We start from the raw sequence: 14,409 nt of genomic DNA on the forward strand, positions 1-14,409 counted from the left end.
GGGGTGGGCTATGTGTCGTTTAGTTGGTTTACTTACACTTTGCATCTCTCTCCTTTTTTTCTATCCTCCACCTCTTCTTTGAAATGCACAGTATTTAGTTTTATTGTTAGTGGTGAATCTCTGATCGGAACTTCTTCACAGCTGAGCGCTAAAGCCCCTGCGCACATCATGGGACAATACCCGCACTTGAGTGCAACAACCGACATCAGTCGATATGCCTGGCAAAGCAAGAGCCAATCCAGAGGACAGAGATGTGATCGAACTGTCATCCCACCCCCCTCCATCCCTTCTCTTGTTCCTTACCTAACCTATGCCGTGCAAACACCAGCCCGAGGTATGTACAATTGTAACTATGAATCATACTGCCCGTACGCTGTACATATGTTATAGGAAGTTGCTGAACCTTACATGATACAAGTGATGCCCAACATTGTCAGTTATGTGCCATGCCCTAGATGCTGTACTAATATCAAAAACCAAATAAAAACAGATTCACAAAAATAAAGGTCTTCTAGAACTAACAAGCATTTGCAACGCAATAGGTGTTGCATTTACACCAGTTTGAGCTATTAACATTGTAAATGACAATGCCTTTTTTATTTTTATTTGTTTTTAAAACATAAATAAAAGGCATTGTCATTTACAATGCCAATAGCTTAAAGTCTTGTATACCGAACACGTAGGTATTCTATATATCTGCAATGATGGTGATCTTGCACCTTTATCTGCAGTGATGGTGATCTCACACCTATATCTGCAGTGATAGTGATCTCACACCTATATATCTGCAGTGATAGTGAACTCACACTTATATCTGAAGTGATGGTGATCTCACACCTATATCTGCAGTGATAGTGATCTCACACCTATATCTGAAGTAATGGTGATCTCACACCTATATCTGCAGTGATGGTGATCTCACACCTATATCTGCAGTGATGGTGATTTCACACCAATAACTGCAGTGATAGTGATCTCACACCTATATCTGCAGTGATAGTAATCTCACACCTATACATGCAGTGATGGTGATCACACACCTATATATGCAGTGATAGTGATCTTACACCAATATCTGCAGTGATGGTGATCTCACACCTATATCTGCAGTGATAGTGATCTCACACCTATATCTGCAGTAATAGTGATCTCACACCTATAACTGTGGTAATAGTGATCTCACACTTATATCTGTAGTGATAGTGATCTCACATCTATATCTGCAGTGATGGTGATCTCACCTATATCTGCAGTGATGGTGATCTCACACCTTTTTATTGTTAGCACATCACTACAGCTGGGGCCAAGCGAAAGGAGCCCCTTGGGCGTGAAGGGGCATCTTGAGACCTCAATAAACAACAAAGGAAGGCTGGACTCTGGTGTTGAACAGTGACTGGTTAAAAGGAGCCTTGGCGGCCTGCAGAGGGGGGGATGGTGCACAGTGTGCTCTGAAGGCAGAGGGGGGAGATGGTGGAGATGGTGTATGTATATAAGCTGGGACGCTCGAGGGCAGCCATGCGCTTTATAAATCTCTTTTCATTTCATTTCATTTCATAAATCTGTTTAAACTAAACATTAGATTTAGGGTGAGCAAAAATACAGTAGTGTGAACGTTTTATTTCGGTGTAGACTGTGTGTGGTGCTGTTTTGTAATGTCGTCACTGGCAGACATAATTCCATTTAGAAAAATAAAACAGACTTCAGAAACATGATCCGTCATTACATGCCTCCTTTAGATAAGAAATACCCTCACGACAGCCGTCAAGCAAACAATCCAGTCCGGATTGGCCATCCCAAAAGGAGACAGGGAGGTAACAAAGAAGCCTCATTTTCAATCGGAGGCCACTGTTTAGCATAAACGATGACTCCAGCCAATGAAAATGATGGGCGAAGCTTCAAGTCCCCTTCTGAAATGTCCTCTACCACAATATGTCTCGCAGAGCGGGCAACGCCTGGTGCTGCAACGCTAGGCGAGACCTAAAAAGGAATAATGAAAGCCTATACTACTCAGCTTACACACAGTGCTAACTAGAAAGTAACAGTGTGAGCGCGCTTTAGCAATGCAAAGACAATACCACAAAGAGAGCAGCAGTATAGCACATGTTGCAGTCTTTCATTGATTATTTATTTTCAAGGTTCCTCTAAACGCCTGCTGTTTTGCAAAATGCAACTATGATACCTACAAAAGACTGAAAAAAGCAGAGGTAACAGGCAAATCAACACACATCATCACATAATAGCTAGGCATATCAAGAACTCTTGACATAAAAATAAAGCAAAAGATATATCCAGGTGAGGGCTGCAGATAGATTCAGATTAAATAGCAAATCCATTAACAGTAGGGGTATAGTCTTATACTAACATTGATATAAACCAAAGGTGCATGAGAAATTAATAGTGTTTGACTCACTACATAGACCTTCACAGCAAACCGTGCTCACAAACTCGATTTGGACAAATAAACTAGGAAGGAAAAACATGGGTTATGTTTCATCAGCATCTCTATGACCTGGTGCCATCAATACAGAAGTCCCAATTTTGTTGGTCTTGTAGTGGAAGCGCAATGGGTGGACGCCTGGTGATATGGACAAGTGCTACTGTCACACACTTGTACTCACTGCGCAAACAGTTGTTCCCGCCGGAAACCCGCCACAGTTTGTTTCAACGAGGCGGAGGAGGCCAAGAGACTCCATGAGGCTGAGGAGGCCAAACGACTACACATCCCATCAGCCTGAGCGGCGTGCATGCAGTGCTTGTCACCTGCGCGCCAGGAGGTGCTGAAAAGGGAGCCGGAGGTCCCGCAGCGCGGGATCCTTCACACACTTGTACTCACTGCGTAAACAGTTGTTCCTGCTGGCAGCCCGCCACATATTGTTTCCACGAGGCGGAGGGGGCTAAGAGACTCCACGAGGCTGAGGAGGCCAAGGGACTAAACATTCCATTAGCCTGAGCGGCGCGCACGCCGCGGTGTCACCAGCGCATTAGGAGGCGCTGAAAAGGGAGCTGGGGGTCCCGCAGCACGAGACACGCACAGGCGTGCCCGTGCCTGGGCGAAGAGCGGGCCCATCTGCGCCCGGTCGAGGCTGGGCTGTGCCCCTCCCCCTTGTGGCCTGTTGCCCTGGGATTCCTGCACGGCTTTGACTGTGGTGATTGCGATGTTTTAGGCCACCGAAGGAGCTGTTCATCGCCCAGTACCGGTTACCTGTTATTCCGAGTGATTCCACTAGTGACAAAGGAGGTAGGAGCGAGTAGTGTGGTGAGGTGGACTGGGCTCGATAAGTTGATTAATACCCCTATACCACCCCTATACCATTGCTTGTGGTTGAACTCTTGTTCAGGGGGTTAAAAAGGTTTGCTATACCCCCCCCTTTTTTTGCTAGTGTCATCCAGCTTTCCAGCTCCTTGCTTCTATCTCCTGATCACTAGCTATGGTTAGGCGCAAGGTTACGACATCTACTGCCTCAGTGAAGGGAAAGACTGGCTCCACTGCTACGGTTTTTACTATGGACTCCTTCTTGCAAAGGACAGCAGCGGTGATAGATAAGGAGCTCAAGTTGGTGAACAGGCGCCTCTCGAGGTCTCCAATTAGCATTCCTCATCTTCCCCTTATAGATACTCTTGCATCTCAGACAGAGGGTGATGACGAACTCTTCAGCCTGTCCAGTAGCCCTGAGATTCTTGATGACTCACAGATTGGCGCTGAGGCAACTAGAGTGTTAATTGCCCACTCTAAGCAAACGCCAACGCCAATGCTTCTCTCCCCCGTCACTATAATATGTAACAAGGGGGGTATTGTCCCTATTTCCACTCAGGGAAATGTCGTTCACTTGATCAGTAAGCAGATGGAACCATCCCCAGACCGTAGAAGTGAAGATGTAAACTCGGCAGCTAAAGGGAACTTGCGGTTGGTCGTTGGCTCTAAAAGGAAAATTCAATCTACTGGAGGTAAAGCGAAGAAACCAAAACTTAATATGGTCTCTAAAACCCCAGCACTCGCCACAGTACACCCTACCACTAGCCCTACCTTGAATCTTCCCGGGGCACTGGAAGCTTTCCAGGCAGCATTAACCAGCTTGCTGGACTTAAAATTGGGTCCTATCTTTGAGAGGTTGACTCGGATTGAGAAAAATATAGCATCCTAGATTATTAATGATGTTCCGCCCCCAACAGGAGAGCCAAGTATCGACTTGGGCCAGAGAATTGTACGGGACCCCGACATACGGACAAACCTGTTGAACTCCATCATGGATCAGCCACATAATCAACCACAGAAACAGTCTGTAGTAAAGGTAAAGCTTGGAGCAAAGAATATAGAGGCAGACGCGAGAAGGGATACCTCAGTACATGGTAGCGCTACAGATAATAGTCACTATTTAAGGGTCGGAGGTTGGTTAGCAGGGAGGCACAGCTATCGAGTCTACCAGTAATTGACCTACCACCTGAATCCACCCATTATGTAGTAGTCCAGGGGAATGTTCCATCTCTCCACCAGGGGGTTAGCGAGGATTATGGGTAGTTAAAAAACAAAGTAATTCACTGGCTATCAAACAACACCTATATGAAACAACAGGGAGAGAAAGGGTGTTAGACCGTAGGTACGGAGGAAACTCCTGGTCCCCTTAATCAATATTCAAAAACAAATGGAGGAGTACCTCCTAGAGGTCTTACAATGCCTCTATCAGCAGGGTTATGAGGTGCACACAGTGCCACACAACAGGAGACAGATCTGTCCCTTTAGAAGACCCCTCACTCACCAACCTAGTTGGTGGCATGTTTCATCATCGGGGTCCCACCCGGACAACCGAGTGCCATCCGGGTGTGCTGTGACACCTGACTACAGTGGAGCTGGTTTCTTGTTTTTTATATGTACAGAGCTACTAGTGGATGTTTAAAAGTTAGCCAACACTAGTCACTCTTAGAATTTATTCTGGAGTGATTGGGCAACGTATAAAATAAAGTGGGACATCTTGGCCTGATTAGGTAGGCTGGTGGTGTCAAAAAAGTTGTGTAGTGAGTTAAAATATTGGTCTACATGTTTCAACCATGATGTAAGTATAAGGTTTTCGTCAGGACCAGTGGTGGTAGTCTGGAAGGTCTACACACGCTAAGGTGTACCCTGTCCTCGATTATGAGAAAAACAGAAGCCACAAAAATAGTGGTTTGTTTAAAAAGGATGTTCTTCTCCAGGATTCCTAGAAAAAAATTCGAAGCGCGTTATGTATCGGCTTCATAGGCGTCCCGGTTGCCACAAACGATCTATTCTACAACTTGTGCATAGAATCGAAGAAAGCAGATTCACCAATCGTGCAACCTCGTCGGAGCCACGGGGGCTTTGACGAGGTTGCAGGATAGGTGAATCTGACTTCTTCGATTCTTTTTTTTTGGGGAGTTTTACAAGTTTATTTCAATTATGGTGTGAAACAACAAAATTGTTTGAACATATATTCAACAGCTTTGAATGTTTAAACAAAACAAAAACAATTTACATCGAATTAGATCAACCAGATGTGCATGCACTTTCTACTGTATTTCTAAATGGGCAACTCATGTTTATCTTGTTTGTTTCCCTAAACTCAAATAGTTGGTAGAAACAACATTGGACAGCAGCTTGATCCAAGCAAAAAAAAAAAAATTTGAACAAGCAGACTTTGGAGTTTCAACGTTTTTTGGTCACAGGAAAAGCACAGTGCACCATTGTCATCAGTTCAATCTTTAGATTAGGATTCTTCTTTATTGTGCAGGGCTCAGAATGAGATACTAACAGGACAACCATAATGTATTTACAAGACAACAAAATAATGCAATATGAAAACAGATTTTAGGACTTCCGTAATCAATTAGACAAAGGTTGTTTCTTATGGGGCTATCCCAAATGCAGAGTGATGCTAATCTAAAATTGATTGTTAAGGAAAGAGAAAGGAATAAGTACTGATAATTGTATGTGGGAAAGAATAACTGAGATGACAGTGGCAGTTCATATAAAGGTGATTACTGATGGGTTTTTGTAGCTTCTACAAAAGCCATCTGAGAAATGGCTCAATGTGGGCCTGAACGGGTATCATGGTTACAAGAACCTTAATTTGCTTTAAAAATAACTATTCCACTTTTACCTAACACAACAGTACTTGCTGCTTGTAAAAGCAAACACACTATCTTTGCTGCAAGCGAACCCCCAACCAAATGCCACAGAAGAAAAACTAATGGAAGCACTCTGAATACGTTATGAAAGCTACTCAGTCTCAGGACTCAGAGCTATTAAAAAACCAACAGTAAAACAGTATTATCTTTACAAAAGCTTTTGCTCAAAAGGGAAGAACAGGGCATGCAAAGGGGAAGGGGAGAATAAAGAGAAAATTAATTCCTGTACATAATGTGATTTGTGCAATCTTTTAAAGATATGTTTTTATATCTAAATAAAGAATTACTTACTTACTAATTCATTCCCACAACAAATACAGTAATGATAATTGACATGACTTAACCATCTAATTTACAATACACCAAAAAGTGTGCATTAACTGGCGCCTAATAATGTCACTGCTAAGTGAAGCAAATGCTTTGTGATAAGACTATGGTTTCATTTTATGAACTCGATTTACCTATCCAATCTGCTCCAGTGGTCAGAGCCTGCAGGACTGATCTAACTTCTTTTGAGATATTAGAAGTTTTAATGTAAGCTAGCCTTCCTCCTATTATGGTTTTAGCTGTATAACTTATGCTTCCCAAGCACTTAAAATATCTTGATAGCTACCATTTTGCTAACAACCAGTACTTCCTTTTTATTATCACTGTAAACTTGTTAAACTTGGTCCAACTAATCTTCTATGCGACATTAAATGCTTCCCCACATCTTTTTCCAACCACGTTTTAAAGATATCAAATTTTCTACCCATCGGTCCTGTGGCTTGACAATGAGCTCATCAAGTGTGTCACCCTCCACACAACAATCAATGATAAGGCCAAACTATTAAGTCTCCCATCGGTTAGAGCACATTTATTGGAATTAGTGCAATACACTCCACTGCAAAAGCAGAGAAAGCACTGCTTTTCAACCGAGTCTCCAAACAAAGTTATTAAGAACATTGATATAGGGCACTACGGTGTTGCATACACATGTAAAGCATCTAAAAACATATTTTCTATATGGATTGGCTGACAGCACACAGATTATGAGTCACTACTAATGTTTATACTCCTGTTGCATCACAGGGCTAGGAGGATTACAAAACTCTGTACTATTGGATTGGTTTAACAAATGATATAGCTTCATTCAGGAATACGAAGCCAAAGAAAGACACAGTGGGATATGGTTAAGCAGGGATGGGGCATATTTTTTCTAGTGATGAATGACATAATAATGTGGTGATATATCGAGCAGATGTATGAGAATTCAATCAATGACGTACAGATGAATTATAGAATAAGGAGTAAAGAACTAGGACAGAAAAAATAAGCCGGACCTCTCTGTCATGATGGCTGAAAATAGAGGCAAAGTGTGGGGCTTGAGATTTGTATTTCTTTAAATAGCATTAAGCATGCTGAAGCAAACTATACTGAGTTTGAACACGTATTGATATACACTGAACAGATGATGTTCCACAGCGAAATATACAGTAGAAGGTTCAAATGTGTTAATGCCCAACAGCTATAGTTCAGTTATTTACAAAAACACTCATCAACCAGATCAATAGAACTTCTGGCTTTTACTGACATAGCCAACTCACATCAGTGAGGTCAACAGTTCAATGGCATTCTGTGACGTCTAAAACCACATTTCTACAGATACAGTGGCAAATATGGCTTTAAATAACCCCAATTATGAACAAAGTTAACTGCTTAACTCCAACTCCCCAGTGTCATCATCAGTTCTTCCTAAACTGGGGCATCCAGGGTGAGGAACTCAAACAGCCACCCCAATTCAAATTTTGAGCAGTCTCAAATTTAGAGGGAAGCCAATTTACCATGATTTTCATAAAACCTAAGAGGGTGGGCTCCGAGGTGCCAGGCACATCGTAAACTAAAAATGGTATTTTAATGTTAGAGCTGTGGCAGGCAAATCCCCTTCTGCACATCATCTTTATATTTTATGCACATTGGTATTTTTTTTAAATGTGTGCAAGTATGAAGCCCAAATCAAATAAAAGCTCTGCTTTAATGGAGTTTCTCAATGCAGTAGTTGGGTACTTGCACTGCAAAATAAGCACAAATGTAAAACGTTTTCAGCAAGGAATCAGGTCTTTATCTCTAAGCAAAAGGACACATATGGTGCTAGTTATGTACTGAGAGACCAAGAGAAGCTGCAATCTTAGAAAAATAATGGGACACTGAGTCGCAGACTACAGTTAGGAGTTCCTTGTAGGAAGCTATGGAAGGCTTATCGGGCAACAACACCGTATTCTGCTTAATATTGCATCTACTGGTATCGACCACGACAAATAAAAATAGGTCATGTAAGTGAAGAATATAGTAAGTATTGTGAATAGGGCAGTGTTTCTGGCTGTGACAAAATGTCTCAACATGCACTACTTTATAACAGAAGGGAACTCACTAAGGCCTTGCATAATGGCAGATCCATGTATGTGAATGCAGGTTAAAAGGATAACTCACTAGCTCGTTCTGTGCTGCCAAGAGAACAATGGCTTCTAGACATTAAAAACGTAACTTTTCTGCTCCTTTTTCACTTACATAGAAACTTTGCTCTCCCGATGAGTAACCACAGTAAATGAGGACAGTTCTAGGCAAAACCTACATTACTTGTAGGTCCTTGATTTGCATTATTTTTGTAATATCGCAAGAAATAAAATTCTTTCAAGCGTAACTGGTCAGCAATATTTCTAAATTGCTGTCAAAATAGAGTCTTTACAACTCTAAAAGAAATATCTGTTGAAGGTTTGCCTACACAGAATCATTGCAAGTCTGACATTAATTCATACGTATGCCTGGCATTTAAGTCATTTTTTACATAAAAAGCCTGTGTTTTGGGCAAGACTTTGGAAACTGACATCTATGGCAGTTTCATTATATTCCGAATGCCTGACTCATCATATTCCAGATGCGTACGTGGTAATTTCAGGGTAGCGATACCAAATCTAGACACTATGATGCACGTAATTCAACCAGTCGACAAATTCAACAAAATAAACTGATTTAACATGTTAATGAAAAAGAATTTTGCAATGAAAAATTCTTTTTCAACTTAACTCTGGCACAAAACAGGTCAAAAATATTTCCCAATGAAAGTGGCAAGAAATATACAGCAATCAAAAGATATCATTAGCCACAAAGGTGAATGCACTTTTGGCCAAGTCGAATAAAAACTGATCATGCTGAAAAGTTTCTGTGGCAGTCTCAGCATTCATTTGTCTTTCAGAAACAGACAAGCAAGCCAAGAGTCAGTAACTGGAAAAAATAATCAATGTCTCCAATTTGCATCGACTTTTTTTCCTTGAGTATTAGGGACATTTCTATTTTTCCCGAGTTGAAAAAATTTGTGGCAGTAGTCAAGTTATTAGGACGGGTCATCCGCTACTGTTACATGGCAGTCCCATAGGGGACAGACTAAGGGTTGATGATGACAGAACCAGCGGAGGCTCCACCACTGGAAACTTGGCAGTTTGCCCACCTTTAAATGAGGTAAGGGGAGAAAATGTAGTTCACGGAAATTCTTTCCAAACTCAACATTAAACCCAAAGTCTAAATCAAATGGACAACAGAAGAAATTTTTTCAAGTACAAAGTCCCAAGTAAAGTTATGTTTCACTAAAATATTGACATTTCTGATTGGGGATTTGAAGTAGTTTCTTCACCTTGATTAAGTACATAAGGGTTGTGTTTAGCAGTTTTTCAATTTTACAACAGGATTAACAATACAAAATGACAGCACTGCGGAGAATGGTGCGGCGTCTTCTTCCAAGTTAACTCCCAAACCAATATCCAAACTGAATGGGAGGAGTCTACTCTCGGATTGCTGAATTTGTTTTCCAAGGGAGCACATATGGCAGAGACTTTGGAGCCCGGATGGTAGAGCAGAGATTGCTTTTTTGCTCCAATAGCGTATTCGGTCCAGTGCTGTTTACGGCACAATTCACGGTAGCCCAAATAAATGCTGGACAAGACTGTTGCTTTAAGTCCATATCCCAATCTTCGTCACAAGGCGGGGTCTGCCACGTGCTCAAATGGACCACTTCTTCCCGTCTACAGCTGCTAGATTTATTAACAATGTCTTGCTCGATGTAGCTTTTCTCGTCACAAGAGGATATGTGGTGACTCATCCCAGCTCTCGGAACATGATGACGTGCATTAAAAGGACATGTTGCCAGTTCCCTCTCTACATCAGGATGATTCTTTCTGCACTTTATAATATGATATGGGAACCTGCAGGCCCTGAATTGATGATAAGCATCATATGGATATTGAATCAGTTGTTCTTTATCATAGGAATCCAAATAGTAGTCTTGTATAGGTTCAACTTTAGGCTCTTCTTTCAGTTCAACTTGACGCCAATTTATTTTCTTCTTCGAAAGCCGAACATTTGGTGGAACAGCAGTTTCCCTTGGTTTGGGTTTATCCTTGCAAATCAACATATGCAGGCGGAACTCTGAGCCTTTGATTTGATGGTCAGGATTGAATGGGCAGATCATACCAATTGATGGCATAACGCCTACCTCTTTAGAGCCACCGATTCAAAATGTTCCCAGTCCCAATTAAAATTCGCTAGCACCTGCTACGTTTATCCAACGGTTATTCCTGCCTTCTTCGATTCTATGCACAAGCTGTAGCATAGATCGCTTGCGGCAACCGGGACGTCCATGAAGCCGATACTTGACGCTCTTCGACTTTTTTTCTAGGAATCCTGGAGAAGAACATCCCTTTTAAACAAACCACGATTTTTGTGGCTTCTGTTTTTCTCGTAGTCGAGGACAGGGTACACCTTAGCGTGTGTAGACCTCCCAGACTACCACCACTGGTCCTGACGAAAACCTTATACTTACATCATGGTTGGAACATGTAGACCAATATTTTTTTTTTTTTTTTTTTTTTTTTGGAAAACCTTTATTTAACAGTATGTGCAGAAAAATACGGGCCTACAACCCTCAGGCCGGCCTCGACAATAAAGGGCACATCAGCAAGCAATTACACATCTCAGCGACAAAGCAGTAGGTCAACGAATAGATCAGGTTACGTTATACACAATCGTGCCGCCAAGCGTCAGGATGATGAGGTTTAATTTTTATATAAAGTTCCGAAATGAGTCCGTAGCAACAGGTCCGGGAGGATCTGAATCAGAGCAATGCAGTTAGGACTTATACTGGGCAGCGATTACAAAAAGGGTCAGCAAGCATTATCCGTAAGGCAAGCGATCGAACTCAATAAAATCAGGATAGTAAAGAAGCATATCACATGGCGATCCCCAAATACTACCCATAAGCACCCACTCCCCCCATAGACCCAAGAAAGAAGAAAGGAAGGAGCCAGCTAGAAAGGTAAGAGTAGAAAGAGAGAAGAAAGAAAGAAAGAAGAAAGAAAGAAAAAGGAGGCCCATAGAAAGAAAAAACCCGACAAGGAAATATACCCCCCACCCTACACGCATGCAGAGGCTACGGCCTACCCCCCCCTAGCAGTGTGTCTGTCGCCCCAGAAGAGTACCCGAAATGTAGAAGAAGAAAAAGAGAAGAAAAAGAAATAGAATGTCACGGTTGATCGGAGGAGGGCCAAGGATTGATATAAGCAAGCAAAATCGCTACCCGCGGTCACCCAACCCCAGGCCCCAACCTAACACCCATGCTACATGTACCTCCAACAGTTACAAGTCCCAGTCTCAGCCTTATATGTTCCAATGTGCAACAAGTAAGTCCCCTCCATCAGCCTTGGCCCCTTCGAATCTGCAGTCCAACAGAAACCAGTGTCAGTACAGCCAGCTTGGACGAAATGGACCACCATGGAGTTCGTTGTAGAAGTTGAGGTGCAGGAGACAAGGCAAACTGGAGTGAGGCTTGATAGTAAAGAACCAAAGGATGCACCATTGCCCTGCCACGGCTAGAGCAACAGGGAGCAGGACGATGTACAAGATCCAAAGAAGCAGGCGGCCGGTGCACAGGAAGCAAGTCTAGGAGGACGCTCAAAAACGTGGCACCCAAGGACAAAGGGGATGGGCGAAGCGGCGACGGAGACCCGAGCCCCGGCCGTACCAAGGAAGCAGAATTGTCAGACTCCTCCAGAGAAGAACCGAGGAGTACCGCAGCGGGCTCTGGGACACGTCCCCCCGCCACCGCCTCATACCCCAATTCGGGTGATCCGCCGACAGTCGGCTGAAGATATGGCTTAACACGCCGCACTGAAGAATCATCATGGCCAGCCAGCAGGGCCCCATCAAGCCGGTCCCCCAATTCGGTAGCAAGGTCGCGGAAGGCCGATCGCAGGTCCCCCAGTGCAGCCAGGATGTCGCAGAGCCTCAGCGGCGGATCAAGGACGGAGGGTGCTGCTGTGTCCGCCATCTTAGGTAAACAACCATTGAGCGCCCCGGGAGGCAAGCCCCCGACACCGGCCATCGGTATCTGGAAAGTAGTGAAATCTCTGCGAGGCCCCGATGGTGCAGGAAACGTGGAGGCAGCCGGTCGTGAAGAGGCCGTAAGGACAGGAGTAACTGTAGCACAGGGAGACCCACCGGCAAGATCAGGGCGTCCGTTGCAGAAGATGGCGGCCGCTGCTACAAGCTGCAACAAAGAAGCGATCCCGGCCCCCTTCAGCCAGGCCGGGATACATTAAGCAGGAGCCGGAAACAATGTTGCAAGCGAGTCGCGCTGGGCAGCTGAGCAGGGAAAAAGGCTGCTGTGAAAAATTCCCAGCGCCGCGCTCCAGGTCCGATGCACCGGCTCCTCCCTCTCCTCAGCGGCCGCTGCTGTCGTAGTCGCCGCCGGCCGTCCCCACCAAACAATGGCCCGGCTGCTCCCGCTCGAAAGGCCGGAATGGGAACCGAGGCTCAACTCCGCCGTGGCAGCTCCGTTCTCGACCGGAGACACAGCATCGTGGTCAGGAGTGCAGCGCAGGTAAGCGTGTTGCTCGGAGGCACAGGATTTTTACCAGGATCTCGGCGAAGGGCGTCAGGACCGGCGGAGCCGAAGAGCTAGGTGGCCATCTCGGCTGCAGGCTAGGCTCCTCCCCCTAGACCAATATTTTAACTCACTACACAACTTTTTTGACATCACCAGCCTACCTAATCAGGCCAAGGTGTCCCACTTTATTTTATACGTTGCCCAATCACTCCAGAATAAATTCTAAGAGTGAGTAGTGATCCACTCGTAGCTCTGTACATATAAAAAACAAGAAACCAGCTCCACTGTAGTCTGGTGTCGCAGCACACCCGGATGGCACTCGGCTGTCCGGGTGGGACCCTGATGATGAAGCATGTCACCAACTAGGTTGGTGAGTGAGGGGTCTTCTAAAAGGACAGATCTGTCCCCTGTTGTGTGGCACTGTGTGCACCTCATAACCCTGATGATAGAGGCATTGTAAGACCTCTAGGAGGTACTCCTCCATTTATCAAACAACACCGCCTTGGGTGCACGGGTGGCTAAAAATATCACCATGGCTCGCACACTTAGTTGGATTGGTAGCTCTTGTAAAATGGGCACGGGCGATTGTGTTATTATTCATTTTGATAACCCTCATCTTGCTGGTAGGATACTGTTTAGGGACTCACACCCCGCTTTTCTCAAACCAGGATCTGTTATTAGGGCCTTACCCTTAGGCTTTTTTTACAAACTCGACCCCGCAGGGAATATTTATACTAACACCTTCATGAAAGCTCCCCGAGGTGAGTGGTCACATAGATTTCCACCTACATTTGCTCAACTGCATACACCCACAGTTTATGCACCATCTCTGACAGGCTGTCAGTATATTGCCCCTCCCACGCTGGACTTAAATAGCAGATTTTCCCAACTAGCAGGGTTGGAGGAGTGTGGCTGATTAAGGAGCCCTTCATTTTATGACATTGAACCCGATTTAAATAAGCACTACTCACCAGGGGTAGTTGAGTGGGACTCCTGTGCATTTGCTAATAACATTCTAACATGGAACACTGCAGACCTGGCTAACAAGTTTCACAACCCAATATGGTTGCAATTTGTGAAGCAATTCCCTGTGATTTGTTTACAAGAAACGTGGTTGGTGGAATGTGATCTATTTCTGGAAGGTTATAAGGCTTTATTTGTGCCGGCCTCCCCATCGGTGGGCGGAAGACCTAAGGGTGGTTTAATCACTTACATATCCCTGGCAGTCGACTGCCAGATCCAGGTTGTGCCGTCTCCAAGTCCAGGAATACTGGCGTTGATATTAAAAAGGGGGACTACAAGATTGGGCTTCATTAATTTTTATAATACCGTGGCATGCCCTTTTAGTGTCTGTAATA

The 14,409-nt window shown here is 44.1% G+C and overlaps 1 protein-coding gene and 1 pseudogene across 3 annotated transcripts in view; both read right to left on the reverse strand.

Moving 5' to 3' along the window:
- Positions 1-14,409, reverse strand: part of ATXN7L1 (ataxin 7 like 1) — a 423,903-nt gene that overhangs the window by 224,351 nt on the left and 185,143 nt on the right. The window lies entirely within an intron of this gene.
- Positions 9,840-10,678, reverse strand: LOC147750589 (gametocyte-specific factor 1 pseudogene; annotated as a pseudogene).

The sequence above is a fragment of the Lissotriton vulgaris genome, chromosome 1_1, assembly GCF_964263255.1.
Source record: "Lissotriton vulgaris chromosome 1_1, aLisVul1.2, whole genome shotgun sequence".
Taxonomy (NCBI): Eukaryota; Metazoa; Chordata; class Amphibia; order Caudata; family Salamandridae; genus Lissotriton; species Lissotriton vulgaris.